We start from the raw sequence: 12,644 nt of genomic DNA on the forward strand, positions 1-12,644 counted from the left end.
TGTGTTTTCCAAACTCACAGACTTGCTTTACATGTTGACTGTGTTTTTTTCATGTTTTTGTTGTTTTTGCCATGGGGTGTTTATTCTGTGTGTGAATTGGTGTTCAGCTGGTCTATTACGGTCAGATCAGTGCTTTTCTATCAGGTGGCCCTGTGGCCTAATGGATAAGGCATCAGCCTCCGAAGCTGGGGATTGTGGGTTCAAGTCCCACCTGGGTCGTCAATTATTTTTAATTTTGATCTTAATTAAATATGAACGAATTTCAACATATATTAACATAAAGATGATTAAAAGGTCTCATCAATGAAAATCATCACACTCATTTCATTCACCTTGTCAATACTGATGTATTACCGCGACACTATGCAGTAAAGACACGTGAATCTTGTCCTGTCTTCATAGAGCTGCCTTGCAACTGTGACATATCACTTAATATTTTGCTTCTCAGGGAGTATAGCAGCAGAGAAACAGATACTGCTAATTCAATTCCTTATGAGGGCCCCAGCATTTAAGATGTTACTCTTAAGTGAGCTCCCATGTAGCCACCAATTGCTGAAAAGTGTCTTCCTCAGGTGCCATCTCAACTGTGCAGAGAATCCTCCTAAGCTAGCCTCCTTGCAGTGACATGTCACTGAGAATCATTTTCCTCAGTGAGAATCTCTGCAGTGAAAAAGTTTCTCTTAAGGGATTGTCTCTGTAGTGGAATGTTACAGGAAGTCCTCTTGGTTGGGTAGTGTCCCTGGATTGTAGATCATCCTTTTATAGAGCTGCACTGCACTCACATGTTACTGAACAGCACCTTCCTCTGCAAGAATACTAGCAGTAGAAAATATAGTCTTATGAGAATGAAGCCTGCTGTAAGAGCACCCGAAATAGCCCTATTGCCAGTGTCTCTGCAGAAAGTGGACACTGAGTTGAAACTACTTTCTTGAATTGATTGCACAGTTAAGTACCCTTGTTGCTCGGCACTGTTGCCATTATGGAATCGGAGCAATTGAGAAAGGCAACGGTCCGTACTGTAGAATAGAATCCTGTTGTGCTCTTTTTAGTGACCAATCGAAACCAGTGTACCAGGAATACATAAACATGATAAAACAGGAAGAAAAGTGATGAATTCAAATGTAATGCATTTTATTTAGAAAAGTCCACAAAACCTGCACCATTCAAAACTTGCAGTGAGTGATTAATAAGAGGATCTGAAACTATGTCAAAGGAAATGAATAGGTAAGACATGAAAATCACAAAAAATCTGGTGCTCAAGATGGATATTGTGTATAAGTGTCATGCCCATGAGACTCTGTGACACATGTTTCGGAAAATATCTGGCTTCAACAGGTGAAGGATTACTTGAAAAGTCAAGCAAATTAGCAAGGATGTTCCAACCTAGAAGAGGGCATTGCAGTGTGAGGGCATCATAGAAGTCATCATTAGAGACAATGAATACATTATCACTAAGTCAATGACCTCCTAGTTATTATCTTTACCAAGTGGGTGGCCGTGAGACAGTGATCACCACAGATAGGAAGTCAGAGATGTCAGGTGAAATGAAAATATGCCAGGCAAGAAATCTAGTTTGTAGAAATCATCAATTTTTGAGACAGAGTAAGAAAAATGCTGGAACTCTAGAATAGTGTCCATAATGGAAAAATCTTACAGCAATTCTTAAATTTTGTAAAGTGCGAATGCCAAGAATATAACACACAGTGCATCGAATTTACGCATTTGGCCAATCCAAAGCAGTTGCTAAGGATTGGTGCATGTCAGGACTATTTGTCCCTATTTTGAGTTCATCTTCATTTCCATCTGTAGAAAGTACCAGTATATACACATTTTTTAGAAGACAAAACATCAGAAGCCGAACTAAAAGCTATTTCAGTGCATATAAATCAAAATACTATAAATAAGGATGGCGAGGAGTAGCAACCACCGCACTGTATATTCTCTTCAATCAAAAGTGTTCAATATGAATTGCGGAAGGGTTTGTGTTGCAGGAGTTGTTCCTTTCTTTACCTTCGCTCACTGGACCATCATATGCAAGGTGTGTTTTCCAAACTCACAGACTTGCTTTACATGTTGACTGTGTTTTTTTCATGTTTTTGTTGTTTTTGCCATGGGGTGTTTATTCTGTGTGTGAATTGGTGTTCAGCTGGTCTATTATGGTCAGATCAGTGCTTTTCCATCAAGTGGCCCTGTGGCCTAATGGATAAGGCATCAGCCTCCGCAGCTGGGGATTGTGGGTTCAAGTTCCACCTGGGTCGTCAATTATTTTTAATTTTGATCTTAATTAAATATGAACGAATTTCAACATATATTAACATAAAGATGATTAAAAGGTCTCATCAATGAAAATCATCACACTCATTTCATTCACCTTGTCAATACTGATGTATTACCGGGACACTATGCAGTAAAGACACGTGAATCTTGTCCTGTCTTCATAAAGCTTCCTTGCAACTGTGACATATCACTTAATATTTTGCTTCTCAGGGAGTATAGCAGCAGAGAAACAGATACTGCTAATTCAATTCCTTATGAGGGCCCCAGCATTTAAGATGTTACTCTTAAGTGAGCTCCCATGTAGCCACCAATTGCTGAAAAGTGTCTTCCTCAGGTGCCATCTCAACTGTGAAGAGAATCCTCCTAAGCTAGCCTCCTTGCAGTGACATGTCACTGAGAATCATTTTCCTCAGTGAGAATCTCTGCAGTGAAAAAGTTTCTCTTAAGGGATTGTCTCTGTAGTGGAATGTTACAGGAAGTCCTCTTGGTTGGGTAGTGTCCCTGGATTGTAGATCATCCTTTTATAGAGCTGCACTGCACTCACATGTTACTGAACAGCACCTTCCTCTGCAAGAATACTAGCAGTAGAAAATATAGTCTTATGAGAATGAAGCCTGCTGTAAGAGCACCCGAAATAGCCCTATTGCCAGTGTCTCTGCAGAAAGTGGACACTGAGTTGAAACTACTTTCTTGAATTGATTGCACAGTTAAGTACCCTTGTTGCTCGGCACTGTTGCCATTATGGAATCGGAGCAATTGAGAAAGGCAACGGTCCGTACTGTAGAATAGAATCCTGTTGTGCTCTTTTTAGTGACCAATCGAAACCAGTGTACCAGGAATACATAAACATGATAAAACAGGAAGAAAAGTGATGAATTCAAATGTAATGCATTTTATTTAGAAAAGTCCACAAAACCTGCACCATTCAAAACTTGCAGTGAGTGATTAATAAGAGGATCTGAAACTATGTCAAAGGAAATGAATAGGTAAGACATGAAAATCACAAAAAATCTGGTGCTCAAGATGGATATTGTGTCAAGTGTCATGCCCATGAGACTCTGTGACACATGTTTCGGAAAATATCTGGCTTCAACAGGTGAAGGATTACTTGAAAAGTCAAGCAAATTAGCAAGGATGTTCCAACCTAGAAGAGGGCATTGCAGTGTGAGGGCATCATAGAAGTCATCATTAGAGACAATGAATACATTATCACTAAGTCAATGACCTCCTAGTTATTATCTTTACCAAGTGGGTGGCCGTGAGATAGTGATCACCACAGATAGGAAGTCAGAGATGTCAGGTGAAATGAAAATATGCCAGGCAAGAAATCTAGTTGGTAGAAATCATCAATTTTTGAGACAGAGTAAGAAAAATGCTGGAACTCTAGAATAGTGTCCATAATGGAAAAATCTTACAGCAATTCTTAAATTTTGTAAAGTGCGAATGCCAAGAATATAACACACAGTGCATCGAATTTACGCATTTGGCCAATCCAAAGCAGTTGCTAAGGATTGGTGCATGTCAGGACTATTTGTCCCTATTTTGAGTTCATCTTCATTTCCATCTGTAGAAAGTACCAGTATATACACATTTTTTAGAAGACAAAACATCAGAAGCCGAACTAAAAGCTATTTCAGTGCATATAAATCAAAATACTATAAATAAGGATGGCGAGGAGTAGCAACCACCGCACTGTATACTCTCTTCAATCAAAAGTGTTCAATATGAATTGCGGAAGGGTTTGTGTTGCAGGAGTTGTTCCTTTCTTTACCTTCGCTCACTGGACCATCATATGCAAGGTGTGTTTTCCAAACTCACAGACTTGCTTTACATGTTGACTGTGTTTTTTTCATGTTTTTGTTGTTTTTGCCATGGGGTGTTTATTCTGTGTGTGAATTGGTGTTCAGCTGGTCTATTATGGTCAGATCAGTGCTTTTCCATCAAGTGGCCCTGTGGCCTAATGGATAAGGCATCAGCCTCCGAAGCTGGGGATTGTGGGTTCAAGTCCCACCTGGGTCGTCAATTAGTTTTAATTTTGATCTTAATTAAATATGAACGAATTTCAACATATATTAACATAAAGATGATTAAAAGGTCTCATCAATGAAAATCATCACACTCATTTCATTCACCTTGTCAATACTGATGTATTACCGCGACACTATGCAGTAAAGACACGTGAATCTTGTCCTGTCTTCATAAAGCTGCCTTGCAACTGTGACATATCACTTAATATTTTGCTTCTCAGGGAGTATAGCAGCAGAGAAACAGATACTGCTAATTCAATTCCTTATGAGGGCCCCAGCATTTAAGATGTTACTCTTAAGTGAGCTCCCATGTGGCCACCAATTGCTGAAAAGTGTCTTCCTCAGGTGCCATCTCAACTGTGAAGAGAATCCTCCTAAGCTAGCCTCCTTGCAGTGACATGTCACTGAGAATCATTTTCCTCAGTGAGAATCTCTGCAGTGAAAAAGTTTCTCTTAAGCGATTGTCTCTGTCGTGGAATGTTACAGGAAGTCCTCTTGGTTGGGTAGTGTCCCTGGATTGTAGATCATCCTTTTATAGAGCTGCACTGCACTCATATCTTACTGAACAGCACCTTCCTCTGCAAGAATACTAGCAGTAGAAAATATAGTCTTATGAGAATGAAGCCTGCTGTAAGAGCACCCGAAATAGCCCTACTGCCAGTGTCTCTGCAGAAAGTGGACACTGAGTTGAAACTACTTTCTTGAATTGATTGCACAGTTAAGTACCCTTGTTGCTCGGCACTGTTGCCATTATGGAATCGGAGCGATTGAGAAAGACAACGGTCCGTATTGTAGAATAGAATCCTGTTGTGCTCTTTTTAGTGACCAATCGACACCAGTATATCAGGAATACATAAACATGATAAAACAGGAAGAAAAGTAATGAATTCAAATGTAATGCATTTTATTTAGAAAAGTCCACAAAAGCTGCACCATTCAAAACTTGCAGTGAGTGATTAATAAGAGGATCTGAAACTATGTCAAAGGAAATGAATAGGTAAGACATGAAAATCACAAGAAATCTGGTGCTCAAGATGGATATTGTGTCAAGTGTCATGCCCATGAGACTCTGTGACACATGTTTCGGAAAATATCTGGCTTCAACAGGTGAAGGATTACTTGAAAAGTCAAGCAAGTTAGCAAGGATGTTCCAACCTAGAAGAGGGCATTGCAGTGTGAGGGCATCATAGAAGTCATCATTAGAGACAATGAATACATTATCACTAAGTCAATGACCTCCTAGTTATTATCTTTACCAAGTGGGTGGCCGTGAGACAGTGATCACCACAGATAGGAAGTCAGAGATGTCAGGTGAAATGAAGATATGCCAGGCAAGAAATCTAGTTTGTAGAAATCATCAATTTTTGAGAGTTCCAGCGGAGCTCCCGAGATCCTGAACAGATCCGGGCAAATCAGTGCAGTACGACTGCTTATTGAATACCGACGATATGCATGCCAGCGTGTGAAGGTGCCACCGAAGTACTGTGAACTTTTGGAGGACATAGCAGCTACGACGGCTAAGATTGGAGAAGAAAAGTCGAGAGACGCTGAGAACAAAGGGCGACTCAAAATGGCCGACATAGGCCCGAGACGGGATTGAAAAGAGTTGCGGGAAGACCTAACCAGGTCAGCGTGCAGTGCGCCCACTCATCATTCGATAGACCTGCACATCCTCAGGACCATGTCCAGTAAGGCAGTGCGACCTAAGGCGAAACAGCCCACGCTGGATGACTTCACCAAAACGTCCCCGGGCCCGGACGCCACCAAGAATAAGGATGCACCGGCCGTGGGTAGCGCAACGACTTCGAGCTCTAACCAAGAAATCCTGGCAGCGATTGCGGACCTGAGAGCGGCCTGGGAGTCGAAATTAGAACTGGCTGTCTCTGAATTAAAAACGGTATTGGACCTCAAAGTTGGGGAGGTCCAGGAGGACGTCAATCTACTGAGACAAGACGTTAGGGTTCTGGCGGAGCGCACAGAGTCCCTGGAAAAAGAAGTTGGCCCGAATACGGCGGACTGTGCCACCCACAAGGCAAAACTGCACGCCCTAATCCAAAGGGTGGGCAACTTGGAAAGTAGAGTGGAGGAGGCGGAAGGACTGGCCCGTCGCAACAATATCCGCATTGTGGGCCTACCGGAGGGGACGGAGGGCCGTGACCCTACTGACTTTGTTGAGACCATGTTGCTGCAAGAGATATCCGGAGGGGCCTTATCCCAAGGCTTCGCAGTGGAGAGAGCACATAGAGCCCTAACGAGGAAGCCGCCTCCCGGAAACCCGCCCAGACCCATCATTGCCAAAATTCTTAACTATCGTGATCGGGAAAGAATATTAGAACATTTTCGAAAAGGAGGCACGATCAAGAGAGGAGCAGCAAACATCACGGCGTATCCGGTTTACACCCTAGCTGTGCAGCGGAGCCGCATGAACTTTGGGACTGTGAAACGGAGGCTGAGGGAGGCAGGTTACAAATATATGTTGCTTTACCCTGCAAAACTGAAGGTCATACAGGCGCATAAAACTTTATTTTTCGAGACCCCAGAGGACGCCATGGAGTGGCTCGACGCACAGGGGTGCCCTCAAGAATCGGCGGACCGGCCCCAGAAGGACTCGGAGGAGCTGCGGAAGACGTAAAATGGCGTCGCAAGATGGCGCGACTCATGGACCCTGAGACTTGATTATAGTCGATTCGGAACCTTCGGTATGGAAGGTCAGTTGGTTGTACTGTTTGTCACAAACATTGAGATTATCATTGAACGGGAGCCCCATGGAGCGATACTCTCTCCCCACAATAGCTTAGGTTAGGTGGCCATTAGGGCGACCTCACCCTACTGGGCTCCGTGCACGGACCGGTGTTTGCGGAACCAGATGTGGGGGTGCCTGAGCTCTTTTGTTGAAGCTGGGCAACAGTTGGGGTGTGTGGTGTTGGGGGGAGGGTAGGAGAGGGAGGGGAAAGGGAGTTGGAGTTTGGTTGTGTGTGTGGTTAGTTTGGGAATGAGCTTATTCGCGGAGTGGCTGCAGTGGGACGCCTTCTGTGTCATGAGAACCGCTGGAGGTTCCCGTAAGTGGGGTGGGAAGACACATAGCTGCCATGGGTGACCTCAAGATTGCCACCTGGAACGTCCGGGGCCTCAATAATTACCTGAAAAGAAATAAAGTCATGTTGTATCTTAAACGACAGAAGATCGACATTGCCCTACTACAAGAAACGCACCTGGCCCAACATAAACTAGACCTTGTAAAGAAAAAATGGGGTGGTACAGTGGTGGGCTCCCCGTACTCGGCCTATGCCAGAGGTGTGCTGATCTGGGTGGCCCCGCATGTCCCACTCAGAATTGTACGAGAGGAGGTAGACACGGAGGGTAGACTGGTAATACTGAGGGTACTGATTGAGAACAGAGGACTGAGTATTATTAATACATATGCCCCCAATCAGAATACTGCTGTATACTTCAGGACTCTATGTACACGCCTGGGCCCATGCGCAGGGGAACCGATCATCTGGGGGGGGACTTTAACTGTGTTCTTGACCCCAAGATAGATAGGTCCGACAGTAAAGTAGACAGGCCCACCCCAGCGGCCAGGGCTCTACGGGTACTATTAGACGACTATGGACTAGAAGATGTCTGGAGATTGAAACACCCCACGGCCTTGCAGTACTCTCATTATTCGGCCCCTCAACAGTTGCACACGAGACTAGATTACTTCTTTGCTACGCCAGAAGTGGCGATAACAACTACACAGGTTGAATACAGAGCGAGCGTCCTGTCGGACCATTCGCCCTTGGTGATGGCCTGGCAATATGGCCGCCCCAGAGGGCGGATTCCGACATGGCGCCTTCGGGCGGAGGCGCTCAGAGACCCGGTCTTTAGAGAAGATATTAGAGAGACGATTACAAGGTATTTTGAGGAGAACACGGGCAGTGTGGATTCGGCTGGTACACTTTGGGAGGCCTTCACGGTGGTAGTGAGGGGCGACGCTATCTCTAAATCAAAGGGCCTTCAGGGGGGGGTTTTAGCCGAGCTGGAGAAAGTGGAGAAAGAATTGGAACGTGAATGTACCAGAGGGGGAGGGGACACAGACCTAGTACTCGAATTACAACAACTAAGCTCAGAGCTGTGGGAGCGGCTTTGTGACCTCAATTACAGGAAATACGTGGAGAGGCAACATGCAGGAGGTGACAAAACTGGTCGCCTACTGGCATGGCTTTATAAGAGGGAAACCCCCAGGGGCCCGGTCATGATGATAGAAAGGGAAGACGGAGAGGAGGCTCACACTCAGGAAGAGGTTAACGCTGCTTCCTTAGATTATTATAAAGCGCTGTATGAGGACAAAGGGGAAGACAATCTGGATAAAATCAGGGACACACTGGAAGATATAGAACTGCCCAGGATTAGTGCAGAGGAAAGGGAGGAGTTAGATGGCCCCATTACGCTAGATGAACTGGAAGAGGTGGTGAAACGGCTGCCTACTTGCAAGACCCCGGGCACTGATGGACTCCCGAGTGAGTTCTACAAAACGTATAGCGCAGAGATACTCCCCCCTATGCTGGAGATGTATAACGAATCATTCGAGGGAGGCCGATTGCCAGACACGCTCAGAGAAGCGCTGATCGTACCACTACCCAAGCCTAACAAGCCGAGACAACACTGTGGATCGTACAGACCGCTGTCGATGTTGAACCAAGACAGTAAGATCCTGACAGCGGTCTTGGCGGATAGGCTGCGCAAGGTCATCGGCAGACTGATACACTCGGATCAGACAGGTTATGTCCCTGGCAGGAATATAACTCATAATCACAGGCGGCTCCACCGAGTGATAGAAGAAGGGAACAGAAGAGATGAGAAATGGCAGTGATCTCCCTAGACGCAGTTAAGGCGTTTGATTCGGTGAGGTGGCCGTGGCTGTTTGCGGTCCTGAGAGAATATGGGTTTGGGCCAGGCTATATCAGATGGGCGAGACTACTGTATAGCCAGCCAACGGCTAGGGTGCGTACGGGATCAGTGATATCCGATAAGTGGCACCTAAGTAGGGGTACTAGGCAGGGATGTCCTTGGTCCCCGATGTTATACATATTGGCCTTGGAACCCTTAGCGGTATATCTTAGACAGCAATATGACCTGGTGGGCATCGAGGTGGGAGGAAAGAGCCATTTGATATCCTTATATGCCGATGACTTGCTGCTGTACCTAAAGTATCCGGAAGAGAACCTCCAGTATGTGTTGGAGGTCATGCAGAAGTATGCCGAATTGTCCGGCATAGCGGTTAATCCTGGCAAGTCGAGCATGTTCCCCCTAGGGTACTATTCGAAGGTCCCCACGGAACGCTTACCGGTATTGCCCGCGCCTTGGCAGCCGAGTCCTTCCGATACCTCGGAATAGACATATATCACACTGTGGGAAACGAACATCTGCATAACACTGAGGTTGCTGTGGATAAGATCCGTGCGTCTATGCGATTTTGGGAAAAGCTGCCGCTAGCGATGATAGGGCGAGGGGCGTTGCTTAAAATGGTTGTCTTGCCTAGACTGCTGCATTTCTTCAACAACATACCATACTTAATAGCTAGGAAGTTCTTTACCAAACTCGACAGTATGTGCAGGGACTTCCTATGGCACGGCACTCGCAACCGAGTGGCGCTGTGGAAGCTACAAAACTTCTACGATAAAGGAGGGATTAAATTACCACATTTTGAGGCCTATTATGTTGCGAGCCAATTGCAATATGTTACACAGTGGCTCTCTGATGAGGAATCTCCCGAGTCCAGGTTGGTTGGGACAGATTGCACCCCGTTCTATTTGAAGGAGATCATCTGGGTCCCTAGACAAGACTTAAATCTTCGCCCTGGTATGCTGTTACTTGGGTGGAAAATGTGGCGTAGAGCATGCCGGCTGCTGGAAAGGCCGGATCCGTGTTCGCCGCAGGTGCCACTGGTTGCCTTGACTGCGGGGGATGGTCAACTTAGAAAAACGATCAGAATGTACTGGGAACCGGTTCGGTTGGCCACGTTAGGAGATATATGGCAAGATGGGGCCATCAAGGATTTTGCAGACTTAGAAGAAGAAGCTGGGTTACATGGGGGCCAATACGTTACATACCTCAGGTTGGTACGGATTAACCCGAAAATCTTGGCCTGAGACGGTGTTAGCGGAGGATCCGGACGCCCTGATTGATAAAATATATGACATATCAGAGGGCGGACACGAGATCTCCAGATTGTATGAGGTGGTGATGTCCCGAGTGGGAAAGGACTTGACAGACTTGAGACTAGAATGGGAAATGGAGGTGGGGGTTCAGATGACTGATGGGATGTGGGAACGGGCTCTGGGATATCATAAAAAAGTGTCCAGAAATGCTAGATTACAGCAAATCCAACTATATATCACACACAGAGCGTATATGACCCCCAAGAGAATAGCTAAGTTTGCGAACTTGGGCAGGCAGGCATGCCCGAAATGTAACGAGGAGGACGCGGACATGACGCATATGTTCTGGTCCTGCCCAGTAATCGAAGTCTTCTGGAGAGAAGTGTCACAGAAGTTGGCTGACAAAGGGGTCCCGATAAGCATTGACACAACCTGGGCTTGCCTTCTAGGGGGGTTCCCCAGACCGAAGAACACCAAACATCTGGGGAAACTGAGAGACCTAGCGTATATACTCGCTAAAAGGAGGATAGCTATGAACTGGAAGCAATGCTACAAACCTAGGATAGAGATGTGGTGGAGGGATCTCCAAAAATGGGCGGAAGCCGAAACCATGGTCTGGCAAGAGGCATGCAGTAAATGCGGGGAGGAGGATGTGGGCAACCTAGTAGCCTGGAGGTCATTAGTCACTGGTCTGTTTGGGGTACGAGGAGAACCTACTGCCTCGGAGGAGGAAGTCACCCGGCCACACCAGGTCGATACGGAACTACCCTGTGGATGAGCTCTTGAAGGGGAGGGGGGGAGTGTAGTGTTGTGTTTTGTTAAGTGTTTATTGTCTTATTGTATATAATGTCACAAGTTTGTTTATATTGTTTTCACTTAAAACAAAATAAAAATATATTTAAAAAAAAAAATATTTGAGACAGAGTAAGAAAAATGCTGGAACTCTAGAATAGTGTCCATAATGGAAAAATCTTACAGCAATTCTTAAATTTTGTAAAGTGCGAATGCCAAGAATATAACACACAGTGCATCGAATTTACGCATTTGGCCAATCCAAAGCAGTTGCTAAGGATTGGTGCATGTCAGGACTATTTGTCCCTATTTTGAGTTCCTCTTCATTTCCATCTGTAAAAAGTACCAGTATATACACATTTTTTAGAAGACAAAACATCAGAAGCCGAACTAAAAGCTATTTCAGTGCATATAAATCAAAATACTATAAATAAGGATGGCGAGGAGTAGCAACCACCGCACTGTATACTCTCTTCAATCAAAAGTGTTCAATATGAATTGCGGAAGGGTTTGTGTTGCAGGAGTTGTTCCTTTCTTTACCTTCGCTCACTGGACCATCATATGCAAGGTGTGTTTTCCAAACTCACAGACTTGCTCTACATGTTGACTGTGTTTTTTTTTCATGTTTTTGTTGTTTTTGCCATGGGGTGTTTATTCTGTGTTTGAATTGGTGTTCAGTTGGTCTATTATGGTCAGATCAGTGCTTTTCTATCAAGTGGCCCTGTGGCCTAATCCTAGCTGGGGATTGTGGGTTCAAGTCCCACCTGGGTCGTCAATTATTGTTAATTTTGATCTTAATTAAATATGAACGAATTTCAACATATATTAACATAAAGATGTTTAAAAGGTCTCATCAATGAAAATCATCACACTCATTTCATTCACCTTGTCAATACTGATATATTACCGCGAGACTATGCAGTAAAGACACGTGAATCTGGTCCTGTCTTCATAGAGCTGCCTTGCAACTGTGACATGTCACTTAATATTTTGTTTCTCAGGGAGTATAGCAGCAGAGAAATAGATACTAGCAGCAGAGAAATAGATACTGCTAATTCAATTCCTTATGAGGGCCCCAGCATTTAAGATGTTACTCTTAAGTGAGCTCCCATGTAGCCACCAATTGCTGAAAAGTGTCTTCCTCAGGTGCCATCTCAACTGTGAAGAGAATCCTCCTAAGCTAGCCTTCTTGCAGTGACATGGCACTGAGAATCATTTTCCTCAGTGAGAATCTCTGCAGTGAAAAAGTTTCTCTTAAGGGATTTTCTCTGTAGTGGAATGTTACAGGAAGTCCTCTTGGTTGGGTAGTGTCCCTGGATTGTAGATCATCCTTTTATAGAGCTGCACTGCACTCATATGTTACTGAACAGCACCTTCCTCTGCAAGAATACTAGCAGTAGAAAAT

The 12,644-nt window shown here is 44.8% G+C and overlaps 2 non-coding genes across 2 annotated transcripts; both read left to right on the plus strand.

The window, feature by feature from the left end:
* Positions 1–146: 146 nt before the first annotated feature.
* Positions 147–219, plus strand: TRNAR-CCG (transfer RNA arginine (anticodon CCG)). The gene has a single exon. It is a non-coding gene; the product is annotated as a tRNA-Arg (tRNA).
* A 4,004-nt stretch (positions 220–4,223) lies between these two features.
* On the plus strand, positions 4,224–4,296 carry TRNAR-CCG (transfer RNA arginine (anticodon CCG)). Its single transcript has one exon. It is a non-coding gene; the product is annotated as a tRNA-Arg (tRNA).
* Positions 4,297–12,644: the final 8,348 nt, after the last annotated feature.

The sequence above is a fragment of the Ambystoma mexicanum genome, chromosome 3q (genome assembly GCF_040938575.1).
Source record: "Ambystoma mexicanum isolate Mex_15411 chromosome 3q, UKY_AmexF1_1, whole genome shotgun sequence".
Classification (NCBI taxonomy): domain Eukaryota; kingdom Metazoa; phylum Chordata; class Amphibia; order Caudata; family Ambystomatidae; genus Ambystoma; species Ambystoma mexicanum.